The sequence below is a fragment of the Neomonachus schauinslandi genome, chromosome 1, assembly GCF_002201575.2.
Source record: "Neomonachus schauinslandi chromosome 1, ASM220157v2, whole genome shotgun sequence".
Classification (NCBI taxonomy): Eukaryota; Metazoa; Chordata; class Mammalia; order Carnivora; family Phocidae; genus Neomonachus; species Neomonachus schauinslandi.
This window is the reverse complement of record NC_058403.1, coordinates 21,623,520-21,632,232: the sequence shown is the minus strand read 5'-3', so window position 1 is coordinate 21,632,232 and position 8,713 is coordinate 21,623,520. Positions and strand designations below refer to the sequence as shown.

Below are 8,713 nucleotides of genomic sequence, written 5' to 3'. Positions count from 1 at the left end.
GACTTGTTTTTAAGTTGGTTACCTAGAAGTTTAGATTTATAGAAACCTCAAAACAAAACTAAACAGCCATCAAAACAGATAAGCCACTGTCACTGTCACCAACAATAAAAACACCTGTTCTGTGAATCCTAATATTCTGTTAATCAGATTCTCTAATGTTCTTATGCAATTCCGGCTACATGATCTAGCCCTGTGCGACTCATGGTGTGGTCACTCGACTGAGTCAATTTTCAATCTGTCATCTGATGGTGATAAAGTAAGTACAAATAGTAAGAATAAACATTTAGAACATTTTTAGTAATATAATAGTCATTTATGGCCACAGGATCCAATAATCTTTTTTAAAAAATAGAGCCTGGGTTGTATAGTTATGGGTTTTGGTTTAATTTTCCTAGTTACTTGTTTTATTGTATGCTACACATGTAGAATTAGAAATTAACATGTATAGCTCTTCCCCCCAGACAGTTTGAGAAGCATTTGTCTAGGCCACTGTCTTGAGAAACTCTGTTGACAGACTAGGTCAAGACCTCAAATTTATCATGACAACAGCCTGTCAGCAGATAGGTGGTATATCTAGGAAAGTGTACAGGTTGCTTAAAAGTCAAGTATGCTGGTTTAATCAATTGATTTATTCCTTAACTTCAATTTTTCACCTTGTCCCCTGATGGATTTCATGTTTGTCTCAAGCTTAACGAGAGTCTCTCATTACCTATGATATAGGCCTGTATAAGAATGTACTTGAAATGAAGCTTACGTGCATAGGTTTCAAATATTTCTCTTTCTTGGTCCTCTATCTACTTCATGAGGATATTTGATTGGCAAGTGAAATAATTTGGTCTACACATTTTAATGTTACAGAACTAACTATGATGACATTGACCTCATTCTTAATTCCACATTTAGAATACAGTTAGTTTGCTCATAAACATACACTGAGAACAAAGGAAAGCATATTTTATTTAGCAGCTATCAAGGCAATCTAGAATAGTTCCCAAATATGTCACCACAGGGCTCTCCTCTGTTAACTAGTAATTTACAGAGTGCTTACTTTTAAGAAATTATAGAGAATAAAAACATTCTTTACTATTTAAGTGTTGTATTATTCTCTAATATTGAACCACTTAAACAACAACAACAACAACAACAACAGGAGCTCCTGGGTCACTCAGCTGGTTAAGTGTCTAACTCTTAATTTCGGCTCAGGTCATGATCTCAGGGTTGCGAGATCAAGACCTGCGTTAGGCTTACACACTGGGTGTGGAGCCTGCTTAACATTCTCTTTCCCTCTCCTTCCACCTCTCTCTGTCTCTCTAAAAAAAATAATTAATTAATTTTAATTTAATTAAAAGACTTAGTTTGTTATCTTGTTTATTTGAGATTCCTTCATCAACCACTTATATGGTCAATAAAACAATATATATGTTTTCATAATATTAGCCATGTATTTATTCAAAAATATTTTTCAGATACAGTGCTGGAATTAGGGATCTTATGCGAGTAAAATATTTATAACTACATATACTAGTGAAACAATCTAAAGAAGAATTTACATTTATTTTCTTTTGGATTTTCTCAGTAATGTAGATAGTCTAAATAAAAACATATAGCTTTGTGCAATGGCAGTATCATAGCCAATGAGGTTTATCCTAGGCGTGATTATTGCTAATTGAAAACTAAATGAAAATATACAGATTAATATATAAACTATTTTTCAGAAACTAGTAAATTTTATTTGGTAAGATATTAATAAATGATACTTTTTATCATTTTAATCATCATCACTGTTTAGATCATAGAATGAAAATTTCCAGGTAGTCCTACTATAAAATAAATTTCATTATTAATAACTATAACATTAATAATTTCCTTGTTTTGTTTACTTTTTTCAATTGCAAATTCTATCCCTGACATGGGAAAACATATTTGTTTTCTAATTCTTCTATGTTGTATATTTTGTATGATTATTCTCAATAATCAGAGTTATTTTTCTAATTAACAGACTTTTTTTAATATCTTCAGCTGTACATAATTTTTATGTTTTTAAAATTCAAAATACAGAATAATCTAAATCCCTACATTTCCTTACAGTCATCATGAACCAAGTTATATGCTAGCTATGAAAAATAAAATAATACAAATTATTAAAAAGTAGAAAAATATGAGTAGCTGATGATTTCCTAAAGTTGATAAAATTTAAAAACACTACAATTTTGATAGACCATGAGTCAGTAAACTGTAGATATGTGCATTTATCAATAAAATAAATATATATATAGCATATTGGGGATCCAGTCAAAATCAAATTCTTATTTTTTCTTAGTCTGGAAAGAAACTCCCACCCACGAAAACGACATAAGTGGTTGTGAAAGGCAGTGCGAGGAAACCCTTCCTCTTATCTATAAACTACAACAGCATTTCTTTTGAAGTTTTGACTTACAAATTCTTCTATCTTCTGAGTATCATGGCTGTATGTATAAAATGTATGTTTTCTATTGAGCTTTATATCACAGTAGAAGATTTACATTAGAATATATTAAAATTAATAACATTTTAAGTCTTGTAGTTCAACTTTATTAGTAGTATGATCAATACTGGTAGTAATATCAATAATAATAGACTGGTAACAATATTGATAAAAATATTAGTGATAGTAACAGCTAAGAACTAAGTGTTACTCTGTGACTGGGACCATCCTAAGCTTTTTCAGTTTATTATCACTTTTAATCCAAGAACAACATATAAGACACCTTATCATAGAAGAGGAAACTATAATATATTTGAAGGGATGCAGCTAGAATAAACTTCAAGGAGACTGGCAAACCCAAAGAAAAAGATCCGTATTGGCTAGATATGGTTGGCTTGGTTAAGACTGGGTAGTAAGAATATTTTGGGACTCTAGAAGGTTACGCAGATAATGAGAAACAGATCTAGTATTAGGATTCAAGTCTCATGATCGAAAGTCAATGTGTTTGGGGTGCATGGGTGGCTGAGTTGGTTAAGCTTCTGATTCTTGATCTCAGCTCAGGTTTTGATCTCAGGATCATGCGTTCAAGTTCCATGGCTGGGCATGGAGCCTACTTAAGCAAACAAACAAGCAAACAAAGTCAACGTGTTTAAATCTTCAGTACGTTTTCAAATGGTTCTCAGAAATGGGAGTGTGTGCAGTGCTAATAGTCTTAATTCTGGAATCACATTACCTTGGTTTGAATTTTGGTCACACTGTTTTGTAATCAGTAGTATGGTATTGGATAAATTACTTAATCCCTCTGTGCCTTAGTTTCCACATATGTAAAAATCAAGATAATAATAGGGCCTCATTGATAAAGTAGTTGTAAAAATGACATGTTAGTAGATAGTATATATTTCAAGAGTCTCCAACCTGTGTTTGGCACAGAGTAAACATTCACAATCATTTTATTCCACAAGACTCCTCATTGTGAGGGTTGAAAGCTTTACATGGGTTTATAGTTTATATGATTGTCTGGTTTATTTAGCAGTTTGTTTTATTAGTCAAATAATCGCATTTGTTTAGACATAAATAACTAATATTCTAAGACATTTAAGTACTTTTTACCCAGATGGAAGGAATGAATATACAATCATTTCATTTTAATGCTGCTAGCAAATAAAGGTGAAATATGAGTAAAATCACAAAATGATGTGTCTAGACATTTTTATCACATTCCTCTAGCCAGATGTTATTGTGAAATTTTAGTAGCATATATGTTACCTGGTGATTCTGCAAAAGCAGTTGTCAGTACTTGTCAAATTATCAGTTGTTAATGTGCAAAATAAAATATCCAGAATAATGAAGATGAGCTGCATAGATGGTCTCTTAAAGCAGCAGAACTGGAAACCTTACTGTGAATTTTTACCACCTGAAGTAAGTGTGTTTCTAAAATGTTGTGTATGGCATTCAGCATGAGTAAGTGAAAATATGATGTTACAAGGTGACAGCAGCTTTGCATTCCTAATATAGCTGTCCAAAATAAACTTTCTGAAATATGTTTATATAAGTGTGATCTTCCTGGAAAGAAACCACATTATTTTCTTTAGCATTCAACCAGCAAAACTGAGGCTCTGTCAGAGAAGAGAAAATCCACTACAAATCTCAGTAATTCAGTAAAACCTATATACCATTTAAGGCAATTTATAAAATTGACTTAACCACTGTTATAAGCTGTATTTTGTCTCTCCTAAAATTCATATGTTGAAGTCCTAATGTCCATTTCTTCAGATGTGATTGTTTTTCAAGTTAGAGTCTTCATAGAAGTAATTAAGTCAAAATAAGGTCTTTGGGCATGGGTCTTAATCACATATGACTGATGCCCTATAAGAGGAAATTTGGACACAGATACGCAAAACAGGGATGATGTGAAGACAGATATTGATCATCTACAAACTAAGGACAGTGGCCTGGAACAAATCCTTCCTTCAAGGTCCTCAAAAAAAAATAAATAAAATAAAATAAATAAATAAATAGATAAATAAATAAATAAAAACCAAAAAAACCCACAAAAAAGCAAGCCCTTATTTACCTTGATGTTGGACTTCTGCCTCCCACTAGTACTCTAGAAAAATCCATTCCTGTTATTTAAGTCACCCAGCAGACCTTTCTTACAGCAGACCTAGCAAAATGGTACAGCCATATTAAACTCCCATTGATATTTACTTGACAATTTTCCATTTTACCATCAAGTATGAGTTTTTTATATCAGTCTTACAGGAAAAAAATAATTTTAGGTTCAAGATTTCAATGTATCAACTATTTTCTTTTGAGTTTCAGAAGAGGAGACTGGCCAATAATATAGAAAAATTAAAATCAGTATTGATAATCATTTTCATAAGAAGGAAAGAGTAGGAGCAGCTGTTTGAATAATAATTACCAATTTTCATATTACAACTTCCTGGAAATTGTGGATCTGGAAATATGTTTTTAAAGACCCTGCTAGGGTTTTGGATACTTCAATGTTTTGCGCCCAAAGCTTGGGAGACTGGGGTACGTGGTTTTGATTCTGACTTCATTTTTTTTTTTCTTTAATTTTATCCAAGAGGCCCATTGAAAATGCCAGCAGTGCCTATTTTTTTTTTTTAAGATTTTATTTATTTATTGGACAGAGGGAGACACAGCGAGAGAAGAAACACAAGCAGGGGGAGTGGGAGAGGGATAAGCAGGCTTCCTGCAGAGCATGGAGCCCAATGCGGGGCTCAATCCCAAGACCCTGGGTTCATGACCTGAGCTGAAGGCAGATACTTAACTTAATGACTGAGCCATCCAGGCGCCCCCCAGCAGTGCCTATTTTTGTTGGTTTTTTTTTTTTTTTTTTTCAAATACAATTATCTTGGGCAAGCTCAGATGGGTTGAGTTGCCCCAGGGCACCTCACTTTTCCAGGAATGGCCCAAATGCAAAATGCTGTGAATAAACCAGTATAGGACTGATTGCCTTTCCTTAAATAATTCATCATCTAGTTGAGAAGATAACAAATAAGCAAATAAATTATAATGCATCGTGATCAATGCAATGATACCTGTATAGTATTGTAGTAGCAAAGAGGGAATGAAGGATGAGAAGTCTAAGAGCAGAGAAGTGAGAAATCATTGACTGCTTCTGGTTTATGAAGGCCCAGGGACATTTGTGATTGTTAAAGTCCAGGTGTGGGAGAGACTGCTTGTTCCTCATTGCCTAGCCTCCTTAAGAGAAGTTTTAACCTTTGTTACAGGTTATTTTGGACACTTCAGGGAAGTCATGATTTCCTAGCCCACAAGTTGGGCTGATATTGAAAGCAACTCATTGCATTCCACTTTTATGCATGATATGGCCCTTTATTCCACAGCACATATTTTTAGAAATTGAATGTGAATGATTGGTTAATTAGATATCACGAATTATACATTTCAAACTGCTATTGGTTTTAATGTCTAACAAAAGGAAACTACACCTTGTGAGTCAGAAAAGCCAAAGGAGTTTACAGCTCCATCATTGACCTTGTTCTTCTAGTTTTTTTAGAAATTATAAACTGGGTTGCAACAAGAATAGAGTAAGGTCAGGTCCAAAGGTGACAGAGATGTGTTTACAAATTGAAGGGAAAAGAAGAAGTGATCAGTGTTTATTTTTTCAGTTTTGACCTTTGTAATTTGGATTTTCTTATAGTAATGAAATGGTTAGTACTGAAATCATTGAAAAAAAATTGACTATTGTGTGAATGGCCTCTCAGATTCTTACTGAAACAAAAAATTGTAAGATCTTTGTAGATCATGTTAAGTTTACTCAAAAATACATCTCAGATTTTATCAGAATGTATTTTCCTATTTGTAACAACATTCAGATAAATATAAGACTTGTCTGAAATGTAGTTAGGTGCACAACACATATAATCAATTTTGTAAAACACTGATTAATGAACAATGTGAAAAATGCAATTACAAGAAAAAAAAGTTTAAATATATATATCCTACATATTTATATGTCAACTAGCATCAATTACTAATATATTCTAACATATTTGTACTTTGAAAATGTTGGCTTTAATAAGGGAATATGTATATACATATATATGTATATATACACTTATATTTATATTCATTTTAATATTTAACTTTAGTATTTCCCATCCTAGAAACCTCTGTCATTCACTTATTTTAAAAAACTGAGGTTTTGTGGCCTACATAACTTTACATAAATACATTAAATTTGTGGGTGTATATTCTTGCAATATATTCACTATATTTTGGAATTATGTCTATAGATTTCTTGTAACACAATTATCTTAAAATAAATCAAAATTATTTTAATAAAAAGCTATTATGGGGGCACCTGGGTGGCTCAGTCGTTAAGCGTCTGCCTTCGGCTCAGGTCATGATCCCAGGTCCTGGGATCGAGCCCCGCATCGGGCTCCCTGCTCTGCGGGAAGCCTGCTTCTCCCTCTCCCACTCCTCTGCTTGTGTTCCTGCTCTCGCTATCTCTCTCTCTGTTAAATAAATAAATAAAATCTTAAAAAAAAAAAAGCTATTATGTACTTGACTATAATATTAATTAACAAAGTTAGAATTCTTTCTTATAAAGCAGATCAATGCCAAGCTTACTTAGGTCATATAAAGTAAAACATTATTCTGCTTAGATTATTTATGTCAAAAATAAAATATTTTATGTTTTGATATAAATTATCTAAATAGATTAATTTAGATTAAAAAAGAATTTTTGGTCTTATAAACTTCAAATAATTGAAGCTAAAGGATAACATTATTTCACACATAATATAATCTCTTCATTATATTTTATTAATATAGCTTAAATATGACAAGAAACTGATAGACATTTTCTAAGAAATGTGTTTATATATATATATATATATTTGTAACAATACAGAATAAAATAAATTTTATATACTTGAGTTTTAAATTCTAAGGCCCATATTTTTAACATAATTATTTCAATGGTATTTATTTTATTTTATTTTTTTAGTCTCTAAATTATATCCAAAGTTGTGCAAAAGTTTATAAGCTTTAACTTTCTTGGAGAGCAACAGGACTGGAGTTTCTGCACTGAAATATGAACCAACTGTATGTCTCACAGATCATTCAGACACTGGTGCGGCTCTCCAGGGTGTGATGACAGAATGGAGTAATTTCTGCTTATCCTTGTTCTGCACTAAGTGATACGTATTTTATTCTGGGTCCTGGTACACAAAAGGGGGATCCCTACAAAGGCACCCACCTTGAATGGCAGAGGTAGACATATAGTATCTACACATATAAAATTACTTTACAAAAATGCATTGATCCAAAGTGTATCCTTATACATAAGAAGCAACGTAAATTGGTTAGAAATATCTGGTAAATTTGGGGTATACATGAATACTACTAGGATGAATAGAAAAACAAAACAAAACAAATGCCAAACAAAGTACATTGTATCAGAGCCAACTTTAGTGCCCCTGGCACCTGCTTTCTGTTTGGTCCAAATTGTCAAGGTCTCACTTGGCCCCTGGGCTTTGGCAACTTGCTCAGTGGAGAGCTTTGACTGCACTACAGACCTTCTTTACCTCTCCAAAGAAAGTATACAAACTGAGGGTGGCTGAAGGAGAGGTGAGTGGAGGATGGGTTAACTGAGTAACAGGCACTAAGGAAGGCACGTGATGTGATGAGCACTGGGTGTTTTATGCATCTGATGAATCACTGAACACTACATCTGAAACTAATGATGTACTATATGTTGGCTAATTGAATTTGAAAGGAGGGAAGGAAGGAAGGAAGGAAGGCAGGAAGGAAGGAAGGAAGGAAGGAAGGAAGGAAGGAAGGAAGGAAGGAAGGAAGAAGAAAGGAAGAAAGAAGTCCAGGCAATTTCCCTGCTTGCAGGAGATAGGAGGACATATTTTTGTCAGTCAAGACCTGGATTTCAAAAGTGAGTGCCATGAGATTGCAGCCCACAATTAGATACTAGTACTTAAGCTTCACTTCAGGCTCTATTTTCAGGATTATTCAGATTATAAAATATCTCTTTCTGAATAAGACTTTTATCACATTTTTTTAAATAAAAACTCACCATGTATAACTTTGGTATATAGATATAGCACAGGATTTATATGAATTCATCTTAATAAAATATTTATTTTGTTTACATGTACTTTAGAAGTTAATAATTTCCCAAAGGTAAGAATTCATTTTGTTTAAATTTCTGTTTTTATACCCCAATAATAACAGGGGCAATTACAG

At 32.9% G+C, this 8,713-nt stretch overlaps 1 pseudogene; it reads left to right on the top strand.

Moving 5' to 3' along the window:
- Nucleotides 1–1,605: 1,605 nt before the first annotated feature.
- Nucleotides 1,606–1,718, top strand: LOC123326878 (annotated as a pseudogene).
- Nucleotides 1,719–8,713: the final 6,995 nt, after the last annotated feature.